We start from the raw sequence: 14,796 nt of genomic DNA on the forward strand, positions 1-14,796 counted from the left end.
AAGTGAAACTCGAAGACGAATTTGGAATCAAGAAGCAGTGTTAAATTTTCTAGCTTAGCTTAGCTTCTGCCGTTTTCGTTTTTGCAGTCTAGCACCGGTGTAGGGTAAGCGACAATAAACGCGAGTTTTTGACAGCTCATCATAGTTTTTTTATAACAAAGATGCAACAACATATACTTCCTTAATTATTTCAGTATACAGCGGTCAAGGTGCACGCAAAAACGAAAACGACATTAGACTGACTTGTACATATCAATGGTTTTTTTTTTCCTTGATTTGTTTTCCGTCGATCTTGTTTTCCGTGCTGAGCACCAATGCTACCGACTCCAGGAAGGCAGCTCCCACACCTGGACCCTACCTATCGACCCATCAACTCATAAACCGGAGACCAACGGCTTCACTTCCCCGAAGGAAGGCGTGATCAGAGATGTTATGCCTCAGAACATCCCGGCGGCGCCGACTGGGATTGAACCCAGGCCTTTTGGGCTGAGAGGTAATCACGATTACCACTACACCACAGGCGCCGCTAGTAGTGTGGATGATTCCTAACTTATTATTTTTTCCATGCTAAGCCTTTTACGATTGCATTTTGCTGAGTGAGCTGAATGAGAATTTTGCAGAAAGAATTACATTTTATTTTTTAGCTTTAAACATACATTGACACATTAAAATTGCTATTAATATGGACAAAACTGTTAAACTGTAACACATACACTTAAGCGTCACACAAATACCGTAAAACTGCTGTGGCCAATTCAACTGATTTAAATCAGTGAGCCAAAAACTATCTGACTCGGCTATTTAAAACGTTAGCATTCGGATTCTACGCATTCAATCTGGTTCTTCCTCGGTAGAGAAAATTGTTCGGCTGCCTTTCAGTTTATGCTTCTTTCATTCTACTGCTGTCAGTTCTGAGTTTTACCTGCAGAGTCACTTGGTTGGAAGAATTTACCCTCGTTCGTTTGTGAATTACCGGCTCCGTAAAGCTAACGCGATTGATAGAAAGCTCAATCGTGTTAGCTTTAAGGAACCAATAATTCATTAACATGAAATAGATACAAAAAGATGTAAGAACATATTAAAGTTATAAAAAATTTGACAAGTAGAAGCAAAGTTAGAGTGAAATTGAAGAGTTTTTAAATTCCTAATAGTAATTCCCACACAAATTTCATATCATTCATGCGACCTCTAAACCTTCATCAATCATTACCAATTTGCACAGGTTCATATATTAGGGTTATGAATCGAAGTGGAGGATAGTCTATCAGAAATTCACCTCTTTTTTAAATAAAGCACCCTAATGAACAGGTACACTTCCACTGTTCTTCCTAAATGTTTTGTCATCATCTAGAGTTCATTCGAGGCGTTATTGATAAGTGACCAAAATTATGACGAAAAAAATTATATTAGCGTTGACGAGATTTCATCACCGTATTTTGATATCAAATCAAATAGAGTGGTTTGAAGCTCTTGTTTCGAACATGTGTCGATATATTATAAAAGAAAGACTCGAGAAGGCAGGGAAAAATTAATCCCGTGTACAGGAAATCACTTACACGTAAAGCTGAAAATGATAATCAGCTAAAAAAAAATCCAAAACTCTAGCTTAGACAGGATAGGTTATTCTGTAACAGTGTGCCAACGCTAACGAGATATCAACGGTATATCCTCATCAACATGTGTAAATAACATCCTCTTTCTATCTAGGAAAAACGTTATGAAGGAAAATGTCCATAACACAAACAATCAGGCTTTCCACGTCCCTTGTTAGTTGGCGTAAATTGAATATTCTGCATATAGTCAAGTGAAAATAGCTCCCGGCACAAAATGCAATTTTGATGTTCTCTTCGAACGAAGTCGAAAGCTCATAAAGTTTTGTTTCTATCCAATCATCAACAGGCTTCCCGGCGCGATGAAAATAGCAGTGAGATTTACAATGCTAGTTGCAGGATTGTAGTTTCGAAAAAGTATAATTAAATTAGCTCCAAAGGATTTGCTGTGATTCATTATCTAGTGCACTGTGGTGCTAACAATAGATAATGAAACTTCCAATCGAATTGAAAAAATCTCTACATCGCAATTTTCCATTCATCAACTCACTATATCGAAGTGGAATCGGATGCCACAGTTGCCACAAGCATGAAGGAAAACTAGCAAAAGCAGTTATCGTGTTGCTCAGGATGCGGAGAAATAACGAGTAATGGCGTTGAAACCCAGCAAGATACATTGAAATTGACAATTAACCATCAAACCTATCCTATCAACATGACTGAGGAATATTTAATTTTATATACAAGATTTCAGTGTTTTTGCTTTCCTATATGGGGTGAAAGTAGCCGTTAATAAAAATAAAGTTTGCATTGATTTTTATGGTTCGAAAAGGATAGTGATATTTATTAAAAATAATCCAATTTTGAGCCCTTTTAACCGTGCCTTCTCGTACGTAAAGGATGATTAACTTGAACCTATTCCTTTGAAATTGCTCATGTTTGTACTTTCAAGGGTATGGTGAAATTGGATTTAAATGTAACTTCGTCAAACTTCGACATGTTTTAATCAACAAGAGTAACTACATTGGTCGACAGAACTGCTGATGTTTGAAAGATAGAAATATCATTTATGAATTGAAAATCTCATGCTGCTTTTCATATCAGGAAAAAACATCAGCTTTGACAAGCTGTCCGGAATAATCCAGAACATTCTACCGCAGACCCCCGCTAATCTGAACGACACATTATTCGTGTTAACGGGGTGCACTATAAATTAACCCTTTAAGCATCAGAAAGTGGGTACCTGGTAGCCTTATTTGCGGTTTTATTTTGAATCTGCGTTCTGTTTGACAATGTTCCATTTCGATTTTCCACATTTCATTCCGCTCTACTCAATTGCATTTGAGCAATTTTTAATGTGCAGGGCGTGCAGATTAGCGGGGTTTAAATTAAAAAGTGTTAAAAACAGCAAGAATACCGGAGTTGGACGGTAATACAAGGGGCCTCAGATAGCCTAGTTGGTAAAGGTCCTGTATTTACAAGCCAGAGCCAGCGGGTTCGATTCCCGGCCCGGTAGAGTATTCGGGTTGGGAATTAAGGCATAGAGTATTACTTCAATTCATGCATGGCACAATGGTCCGTGAGGGAATTTTAGCAAGAAAGTAGTACTTTTACTTTCATATTTATATGATCGAAGACTCCGGTGAAGTTTTTAAGGTTAAAATATGCCTTATTGTGTTGGTTGTAAGCAGTTGGGTAGTCTTAAAATTAATTGTTATAAATACATATGTGCTTATGCAAAGTTGTAGCCGAGTTATTTTCATTTTCGAGTTATGAAAAAATTAATTTATTCTATCTCTTAACGTACTCATTTTAGAGAATAATTTTCAAAATTGAATAAGGGTGTATCTGAAGTTTTCATATTGTTAAAATGCAAAATTTAGCCAAATAAAAAAAGCCATTTTAAAATGTAAATTACTCAGCATAGGACAAATACACACAAACGTTCAAATTAGCATTTGCATGTGTACAACCTTTTTTTTCCTTGATTGAGCTCCAACACCTAGACCCTACCTGTCAACCGATCAACTCATAGACCGAGGACCAACGGTTTTACTCCTCTTTATGCAATTCTCAATGGATAAAGTGGGAATATATTCAAGTATTTTAATTTTAAAGTGTGTACACATATCAGCATGTATTGATAGTAGGATTTGAAATTTAATTCGTTTAAGATTTCAGGCATCCATGCACTTGAAAATGAATCATTGTATAAATCTGTATAAATTCTTGTGTTATCTTTAAGGCTCAAAACACAGTCAATCAAATAGGATTCTTCTTGTTTTTGAAATATTCTTCAATCATCATCATTAGTATACACATACATTCACACACAAGCTATTCGAAAATTTAAAGCAAGTATTTCATGATTTTACATCGTATATTTTCTGGGTAAAATACCATCACTGCATTAACTTACTTGTGTTCTTCGTAGCATTCAACAATTTCACGTAATCGAATACACAAAATGAATAAAAACTGGAGGTCAAATCTCTTGGTGAACAAAATAAAACACCAAGAAAATCACTCCGACTCCACTTCTTTGCTAGGGAACGTAAAAGAATCATTGAACAAGCGTTGCCAGATGTATTACGTCTAGAAGTCAACATAAGTTTATTAAAACATGCAAATACTAAGTTTCAACCAATAACATAGATGAGTGGATGATTTTAATGGTGAATGAATATCAAACACTGAATAAATAAAACTAAAAGGACTTTTTTTGGAACATAAACGTTCCAATTGCAAAGGTTGAAAAAAATTGAATTAAACACAAAAAGGGAAGATGGCAGCATTGCATGTAGCCTCTTCTTGGCTTTCCCGCTCAGGGGTGTAAACAAAATGCCGTACAGCGTTGTCTGGCAGTGTGAATGTTTTGTCTACGACATTCTTATACGCTTGCATGTGTGACGTCACATTTGCTGTTGTATTGAAAATTAAAAGAATAAAAGAGATGGTAGATTTTGCTCACCATACCAGTTGATATTTATGGTTCATTGACTGTTTTGGCACGCCGACGCACACTACCAACGAATTTTACCAATACTTTTAGAAAGTGATGATTTAGGAATACAAGAAGAAGAAGAAAAAGCAAATCGAGTGATGGTTAGTTGCCTCTTAAGAAACTGAAATCTCTTCGATAGAATGAAAAAAATATTTTTCGCATAATTATAAAGGTAAAAAATAATCATCCGTTCCATATCGCCAGGACTCCAAAAGTGCTGGAACTAAAACGTGCGTGCCAGCTTTGGTTCATTTTCGTGACAAATGTGACAAAGATGACTGGTAATTAAAGGTAAAAGGAGAGATATTTGATTGAAAGTATGCTAAGTTGTACACAGTTAGAAAAATTGATGTAAATTTAGGTGCTCTGAGGCTGATATATACGAGCGTCAATTTTGACATAAAATTGAGTCATAATAGACGCGAACTTCAGCTCAATCAAACGTACTGTCAAACTTTTCAGTCTCGGAACACTTAATTTTACATGACATGTTTGTTTACGTCTCATCCTTTATGTCAAAGATGAATTCCGTCACGTGTAAGATTAGGTATTTCTAAGTGTGTAGGTTATATATGTAATACCTATATCTGGAATATACTGATATCAAAAAATAATGCAAGCGTTCAATCGTAATGACCATTTTTAGATAGATTGTGATGCAGCTTTGTCACTGTATGGGCAAGGAGATCGCGTGGGTCAAAAGTGCAGCTTTAGAGCAAATTATAATCAATCTCGGTCGCTCCTATATACAAAAATCCAACATGGCTGAATCATGAATTTGACAGATGAGAACACCTATATGTACTCACCTTGCATAGAACGTAGCTGTTGCATCAATTGAATAAGATTCTGCGCCAATATTTTCTCGTTGCAATAAGCCGTTTGAATAAGCGAAATAATTTACTTTCATGTACATCGGAATTGAATCATTTATTGATTTGTTTTTTTTTTTTAAATCTTTATTTAGGAGATTTTAGCCGTAGGCTAGTTCATCTCCGTAAAAGGTGGAAAGCCTTAAAAAGAGGTCCCCCAGCCACATTGCTAGAATGTCATAAAACTTAAACATTTCATAATCTACCTACTTAGCTAAGGGTATAAACAGTTAGTGCAATAACACAGTAGACAGCATACGAAAGAGACAGACTTAAAAGGTACAAATTAGGAAAAAAATAGATAAATAAACTAAAAACCAATAACAAAAACATAACCACAGAAAGGGTTTACGATCAAAATTTAGTCGACTTAAATTTTATGCATTTATTTGAACCGAGTATTTCAAAAACCCGAACACTCCTCATTTTGTAGGTGTGTGTCTGCAGGATGATACCTAAATTTTGATTTTGACATTTGCTCTTCAGTTCAGTAAAATGGCGTCATTTTTAAAATGGAGGAACGCATCCAAATTTTGCACGCGCATCGCGAAAATCCGAACTACTTGTAGCGAAATCGTTAAAAGTGGCCTGATCAACAGTCACCAACGTAATAAAAATGTTCGGGGAACGTTTGTCGACAGCCAAGAAGCCTGGATCGGAGGGAAATCGAAAGTCGTAAGCTTCAGCAACGACAAAAAGGGTGGCCAGTGGTTTCAAGCTGAACCCGACCCTCTTCGTCCATAAGCTGGGCGTGTGGTCTACAACCGTGCATAGAACTTTAAAACGAGCCAGACTGTCGACTTATAAGAAGGCAGTGACTCCAAATTGCGACGTTAACAAAACAAGACGGCCAAAACTCGATCCCGGAAGCTGACGAAGTTCAATTGCGTGGTAATGGACGACAAAGCCAACGTATAGGCAGACTTCATACAGCTTCCTGGGCAGGAGTTTTAGGGGGAAAGTTGGCAGGCATTTTTAAGCATATGAAACTGCCGAAGTTCGCAAATATTATTTGGTTTGGCAGGCTATCTGTACCTGTGGCTTGAATAGCGAAATTTTTATTGCAACCGGGACCGCCAACCAAGAAATTTACGTTAAAAAGTGTCTGGAAAAACGTCTGCAGCATTTCCTAAAGTTACACGATTGTTCCGTGCTATTTTGGCCAGATTTGGCTCCCTGCCTCTAAAAAAAGGCCATGGAGTGGTATGCCGCCAACAACGTGCAGGTGGCGCCCTCCCAACACGCCAGAGCTCCACGCAATCGAAAAATATTGGGCCATCGTAAAGCAGAACGTGAAAGAAGACCCAAAAACTGCTGGAAGCGAGAAGCAGTTTAAGGCAAACAAAGTGGACGAGGTGGCTTTGCAGAATCTGAAGCCAGGAGTTAAACGAAAGGCCCGGAAATTCGGATTCAGTCAACCGGAAGCTTAGCTAAGTAATTTTTTCTGTATTTCATACTAATTGAAATACTTTGATTTGTTTTTGTAGCATTCTTGTTTGACCATTTTGATCGTAACGCATTGATACTTTTGATACAAATTCTGGAAAACAACAAAAAACCGAACCACGCTAATTTAGAATGGTTTCTAATTAATCTTTTCTGATATTTTAAGGAGAGGTGTATTAATCTAAGATGATTAAAAAACTGCTAAAAGGTACCATGACATTTTTGCACAAATCACGCTCTGACATCTGTTCACATGTTTCCGGAAATTTTTTAGCGAATATGTTTGTGTCTAATCTATGCTGGATGAATTATTTGTATCTAGATAGAATATCCTATGGTTTTGATAGATCGGATTGCTGTGCATTTGAATGATCCGTTATAGATGTTCGTGCAAAAGTTAAGATTAAATTTCATATCGGTTTGACAGTGGTAGCAGTTAGTGGAAATGGACTTGACGTCCCCGGAAGCTGAAAAGAACAGTGTAGAGGAAGCAAGAGATGCTCAGAAACAGCAGCCACCTGATTTACTCCTACCAATGAAGAATTGTGGACTATACGGAGAATGAGCGGATAAATGATGAATAGGAGGCCAAGTTGCTATTGTTGGCCAACCAAAAGCGAATAGAAGATTTATTAGAATTGCGGACACGGAAGAAATCAGTAACTAAAAAGATGTTTCCGGACAGGAAATATAATTCTTAATGTTTCTCATGAAAATTTTGGTTGATATTCGACTTGGTGAACGTTTCTTTCGTTAATTTGAACCTCACTATTCAAAACAAACTATTGAGCAAAAAATGTACGTTTAATAACGTCTTAAAATCGCAAACAGCACATTGTTACAATGTTTCGATCGGAAGCCATTTGAAACTGCAGTAAAATCATCGAAATCACGATCGAGATTGTCGTCAATGCCCAAAGTTAGTTAGTTAGCTGATTTTGTTTACCATAAAGAGGATGTTTTACCACGTTTTATATGTTTTACATTTCACTATAGCACAAAAAAAAATTGTCTACTAAAAATTGGCTAACAAAAGATCTTTGGCAACCTAGGTTTTTCACTATGCTGCCAAAAGTAAATAGGGTAGGTATTCCATTGATAGTGATGTTCTTATAGCAACGATATGGTATTTTTTGACGTTTTTCAATTAAAGACTACGATCGTAACGACTTTTGGCGCAAAACAACGGAAAAACCAAGCAGCCACCCATCGTGGAAGTCTTGCACGTTGGCCCTTTATTCATATAATATGGGTATGCAGTGTGCAGGAGATATGAATAAATTAATGAAAATGTAGGATGTATCGTCAAGAAAGCTATTGTTTTATAGGTCCATTGTAGTGTGTTGAAAATTGCATCAATACATAACTTGAAAATTCACAATAGGGGTATGCACATCGCGCTTCGTAATCATGTAAACCCGCGTAAATGCGTAAACATCTATTACATTCCAATCCCTGGTATTTTTACGATACTGTATATGCTTATGATATGATTTAAGGGCCTATGTGATGTGAATAAAGGGTCAACGTGAAAGGCTTCCAGGATGGACGATTGTTTGGTTTTTCCATTGTTTTGCGCTAACATTCGTTGCCGGGCAGTTCCATTGAAGGTTTCTGTAACGGTTGTAATTTTCGGTCTCAGACTAAAGCAATGTCGCCCTATCCAACGTAGGAATCGTACCCATAAGCAATTACATGATTGCTTATGTTGCAGGCCAAGTTAGGATGTCATTAACGTCATGAAAAATGTAGGTAATTTTGTTGATGATTGCATTTGCCACGGGGAACGTGGTAAAGAGAACCGCGGCCTAGGTGCCACATGTCATCCACTTGAGAGCGAATCGTTCGTTAGCATCAGCTGTGCGTTACATAAATTTTCTAGGTGCATAATTTAAATTACGTTTGCGAAGTGATGGTTATTCTAAGTATTTGGCATTAAATAAATCGGTCATAAAATCCAGTTTGGTTATTCGACCACCAACAGTACATGTCTACGTTATGGTCAAGTGAGTGCAATCGATCTTGCTATATAGAAATAGTTGAACTGTAGTTTGCATTACAGGCACGTTTCTAACAATCAATAAATTCTTTTGCATATTTTATTGCTTATGCTTAGTAGCGTCAATGAACGTAACCAATATACATACATATTTCGTCGCTTTGTCGGACACATAAATAACCATCTAGACAGCATGTACCGCAGACGGCGCAGGAATGCTTGAAATAATCTTCGCTATAAGCAGATTAGAATTCATGTGGTTTGGCTGCCTTTGCTTACGTCGAAAATTGTTCGCACACATCCAATTAATTGCATCACAAATGATACATCAATTGAAATGTTTATTGATACACAAGACGTTCGCTAACTGAACGATTTCGCTGTGCAACACGACTTTCTGGGACAGGAAAATTTTACCATATTTGACATTCTTATGGAACATTGAAAAAAAAATACCTTTATGAGGTGGACCGCCCTACAAGCGTGTACAGTGAGCAAAATTCCTACAAGCGCATGGATGTTTTATAAAATATTCTTTTTAATACTGCATAATCCAACATATAGATATTCGTGTTTTACATGGCGTATGCCTATGTCATTATGTGTTTTATTGTTATTTTAGAGATTTTTAGCCGGAGGCTAGTTCATCTGTTGGTCATCTTGTATGTTTAAATATGCATTTGATCCTTGGTTTTAACACAGAAAAATAGACGTAACTCTTCATTGTGTATCTTCGTTGATGCATTTAACGGTTGATTTGAATATTATCAGTTCCGCGAACTACTCGCCGCAGCGCTGGCATCGGATCACTTTGACGTTTCTATATATTCTATAGAACTTTTATGCAATATTGTTTACGAGTGAGCGAGCAAGCTTGTTTTCCGCGAGAAGCCAGAGAGATGTCGTTACTGAGGTTATATGTTTTGAGATACTATGTTTTCAAGAACAAGTTTTTCAAAGAGTTACGTCTGTTTGTCTGTGGTTTTAAGTTTAAAAAAAAGTATTTAATCTTGTAGCGAAATGCTTATCAGCGATGTGGGTTTTTTTATTGACTTAACCTGTGTGACACATACCTTGGTTAACTGTCATTGTTGCATAAATTTGCGCTTCTCAGAATTGAGCAATTTAAAAAAAATGATCATCCCTAATATCTGTTGACGCTTAAATCTAATAATGAATACTGAGTACAATCGTGAAGATATTCTAATGAAGGGGTGCCGGTTGGAATCAATTGTTTTCCGATATCCAGTTACCGAATTTGTAAGTAATATTATATAATGTTTATATACAGCAGCGCCAGTGGTGTAGTGGTAAGTGTGATTGCCTCTCACCCCAGCAGGCCTGGGTTCAATCCCAGTCGGCGCCGCCGGGATGTTCTGAGGCATAACATCTCTGATGGGAAGTAAAGCCGTTGGTCCCCGGTTTATGAGTTGATGGGTCGATAGGTAGGGTCCAGGTGTGGGAGCTGCCTTCCTAGCGTCGGTAGCATTTGTGCTCAGCACGGAAAACAAGATCGACGGAAAAAAAATCAACGAAAAAAAAAAGTTTACATAAGCTAAAAAATATATTATTATAGCTTTGAAGTTAGCTCAAAGACATCAAAACTATATCTTATCTGCTGAAAGAGTCGGCAGCACCTCTACAACGGCTATTGTTTTATTATTGGGCTATATGTTTGTGCTTGGGAACCATAATTTGTATGATAAAACTTTGTATTAAAGGTTTCATATAGGAAAACCGTAAGCGTAAATTGGTACTTGAATTGAAAATATATTGGCTTGAGTAATTACAAAACGGCAATGAGAATGAAAAGAGGTGAAATAACGATGAAGAAAGTGAGAATTATGGCATTAAGGAAAAAACAGCTCCTTAGTTTTTATCGACATCTAATTGTATCATAGAGCTTGAAGACACTAGAAAGTTCAAGCATGGGATATGGGAGTCTCATATACCAAAATAGCAACACACCATAATAGGAAGTAGCCATAAATGGTACAACTACCCTATAAACGTTGTCCTACGTCAACAGTTCGTACAACCCTATCACTTGTTGATTTTAGTCAGAAGACAATTTATAAACAAATTTGAAATAAATTTGAAACAAAATACCTACGAAGTAAGTTTTATTCAATACCTTTGAAATGACCTTTAGAGAATTTAAATTGGTCGTATTATTTGTCCAGCTTAGTGTGAACTGCGCAGTAAAACTGTAGGTATAACATATTTGCAATATTTCTGTCTTTTTTTCAGCATTGCGTGATATTTATTTTAGATATTTTTTCATAATCATCATCCGATGTGAAATTTTTGAACGTGGTTGGTTATGAAAAAATGTTTAAAATTTACTTAGCTACAATTTTGCTGAGAAATATGCGTCTCCATTTACAAAAATAAGGAATTTTGTTTTAAAATATGGTAAACACACCAATAGTGGAGTTACGATAGTGCAATGTGTTCCTATAGTGGCTTATGGAGACTCCATAAGCCACTGTAGGAACACATTGCACTAACGTACCTCCACTATTGGTGCTTTTACCCTATTAGTTAATTTTAGAACCTCCCTGACGTCAGCAGTTTTGCATTATGGTAAACGCACCAATAGTGGAGGTTAGTGCAATATGTAGCTATAGTGGCTTATGGAGACTCCATAAGCCACTATTAGACCACATTGCACTAACATATTTCATATTCAAAACTTGGTGTACAGGGTGCGTGACGAATTTTTGCAGTAAATTTCAAATAGTAATTTCTCATGCTTGTGCATCATGATTTAGATATATTTGGCAGCACAGGATAGCTTATACTGGTAGGTGTAAGATTTAAACAAACAATGTTTAGTAAACGTAAAGATGTCGAAACAAGAGAGCAATCTGTCAGCCGTTGTCGCTTTGTTGCGCGCCGGAGTATGCATGAAAGAAATAATTCGGTCGGTAAATGTGTCTGAAAGAACAGTGTATAATATTAAAAAAAAGCTTGGGAAAGTGATAAGACGGAGCACCTGCTCATACTGCTAATAAAGCACAGAAATGGCTTACGGAAAATATTTCGTAAATTTGGGAGGAAGAAATTTGGCCCCCAAGCAGTCCCGATATCAATCCGTTTGATTATTTTGTATAGGGCGTCGTCCAACGGGATACTAATAGAACCCCTCACACCACACTTAAGTCGCTAAAAGCTAAAATCAAGGCAGTGATGACATCTATGGATCAAAACATTTTAAAACGTGCATACTGCAGTTTCCGGAAGCGTCTAACTACAGTCGTCGAAAGGGAAGGCAATTTTTTTGAATTAATTTACTTACAACTTCCATATGTTGCGAAAGAAAATAAATCGCACAAAATTCATTGCTAGGATAACTAACTGGTGTATTTTTTCTCAAATATGCCATTTACTGCAAAAATTCTAGGTGTGATCCTAGACTCCAAACTTACTTTTGTAGAACATTATCATACAATCATAACGAAAGCAAATAGTATGTTGCACTTCATTAAGAGGTTCGGCTATAATTTTCAAGACCCATACACTATTAAATTATTATATATTACATACGTAAGACCTATTTTGGAATACTATTACCTAGTATGGAGTCCGTATATTACCATACACGAGGAACGCATAGAATTCGTCCAAAAACAATTCCTTTTATGTACCCTTCGCAAATTGAATTGGATCACATTTCCTCTTCCATCATATGAAGCACGCTGCATGCTCATCAACTTACAAACACTCAAAGGACGCCGCGAATTTGCAATGCTTTCCTTCATCAATGACATTATTTCCCATCGCATAGAATCATCAGAAAAACTTTCACAATTTAACTTCTACACATTCTGTCGGCATCTAAGAACACGAAAATTATTCACAGAAAAATCACACAGAACAAATTACGCGAAAAATGGCCCCTTCAATCGAATGATGCGACAGTATAATCTACACTATGAAGTCATTAGCTTCACTATGACAAAAGAAGAAATTAAAACCCCACTAAAACATAATAGAAATAATGCATAGTTTGTAAGTAAAACAATGGTTACAGTATGTAGTCAACTTTCCTTGACGAAATAAATAAATAAACCATCAATGTAAACTAACGTATCTCCACTATTGGTGTGTTTACCCTTTACAATTTCAACAATATTAGCGATGGGCATGCATCTAGGATAAGTTTCTTAAGAAGGTTCTAAAAGTAGCTCTTAAAGAAGATTCTAGAAAAAGCTTCTAAAATCTCCGCTCCTGACAATAAGTCTGAGTAGCTACGCAGTAACGGAGCATTTTCCCTACGTTTATGGAGCATTTTTCCAACGTTTATGGAGCATTTCATCGTTTTAATACCTACAGAAAACCTGTTTAAAATACTGAACTGCTAAGGCACAACAATGTAAACACACTTAGATATGTAGCATATCAAATAAGGTTCAAAAGTTAATGTAGTAAGGATTGTCAATGTTGTGTTGAACCGGGATCGACGCAAATAAAATTAAAGTGATAAGGAAGCAAAATGATGCATAATAATTGTACGTCAAAAATGCAAGAGGATTGTAATTTTTTAGAGGCATTCTGCTTCATTTGTGATTTTTGAGACTATATAAATGCTTTTGTGAATGATTACATGGGAACTAGAACTTTTGCCGTGCTGACTCGAACTTTAGCACCTTCTTCTTCTTCCTTTAGATTTGTATGCTTCTTTTGCGAGCCCTGTGCTAGCTCCCTACTTATAGCGAATTCATTCACAAATTTTGAATTCTACTGATAATGTAAACATCGATGCATTCAAACATTCATGCATATAAACTTCCTTTTCACGTAAACTAGCAACTTTTAAGAAATGTTTGTATGGACGGTTGCATACAACATTTGGAATATTTCATGAAATGTCTCATAAATATACATGATCTATAATGTAAGGTTGTATGATATATAAAGCTCAATTTACACAACTTTTTCGAAATGTGTAGCGCAGAACCGAACTTTTTGTCAGTGCGAACCTCAACCTGAAGTAGGTTTTAAACACAAACGGTCAAACTGACGTTTGTATAAGAAAATGTAAATTTACAAAAATGTTACTGTGTCGATGCACTTCAACCGTTATTAATTAGCGATGCCGGTGGTGTAGTGGTAAGCGTGATTATCTTTCACCCCAGAAGGCCTGGGTTCAATCCTAGTCAGCGCCGCCGGGATGTTCTGAGGCATACCATTTCACGCCTTCCTTCGGAAGGGAAGTAAAACCGTGGGTCCCCGGTTCATAAGTTGATGGGTCGATAGGTAGGGTCCAGGTGTGGGAGCTGCCTCCCTGTCGTCGGTAGTTTTTGTGCTCAGCACGGAAAACAAGATCGACGGAAAACAAATCAAGGAAAAAAATACAGTTATTAATTTAAAGCTTTCTATTCCAACCAATGCAAGAAATGGTAAGCACAATGATACTATATGCCCAGGGAAGTAGAGCAAAGTTTCAACCCGAAAGACTTCCTCGACCGGATCAGGAAACGATATTTTCTTGAGCTATTTGAAGATTCCCTTGATTGATTGATTGATTGATTGTATGCAAACAATGAAAGAAAGAAAACCCTTGTTTTATCTTCATGCACAGCAAAAACTTTATGATATCACATCAAAGTGGATGCACTTTAATAGTGTCGAAAATATGGTGTAATATTACTTGCCAAAAAGGACAAAAATATCATTAATATAGTGCATGAACTGACATTACGCTGCTTTTACTGCATTTGTTTATTTTTGTGGCCATAAAAATTACATAAGATTTTCTACATGGTTGAAGTGCATGTAATATTAAAATTTATCTCTTGCTGTGTGCAATATTGTTATATGTTGTTAATATAACATTATAAAACACAGGCATCATTCGAATTGCTTTAAGGTTAAATTGCTTTTTTCAGACCGCACTTTCGGTTTCACAGGATGTTCACA

At 36.6% G+C, this 14,796-nt stretch overlaps 1 protein-coding gene across 8 annotated transcripts in view; it reads right to left on the reverse strand.

Moving 5' to 3' along the window:
* The window catches only part of Stacl (Stac-like), a 242,013-nt gene that overhangs the window by 199,885 nt on the left and 27,332 nt on the right, over nucleotides 1–14,796 (reverse strand). The gene's annotated exons all lie outside the window — the stretch shown is intronic.

The sequence above is a fragment of the Ochlerotatus camptorhynchus genome, unplaced genomic scaffold (genome assembly GCF_037179485.1).
Source record: "Ochlerotatus camptorhynchus isolate MF236.1 unplaced genomic scaffold, CSIRO-AGI_Acam_v1.1 ptg000240l, whole genome shotgun sequence".
Taxonomy (NCBI): domain Eukaryota; kingdom Metazoa; phylum Arthropoda; class Insecta; order Diptera; family Culicidae; genus Ochlerotatus; species Ochlerotatus camptorhynchus.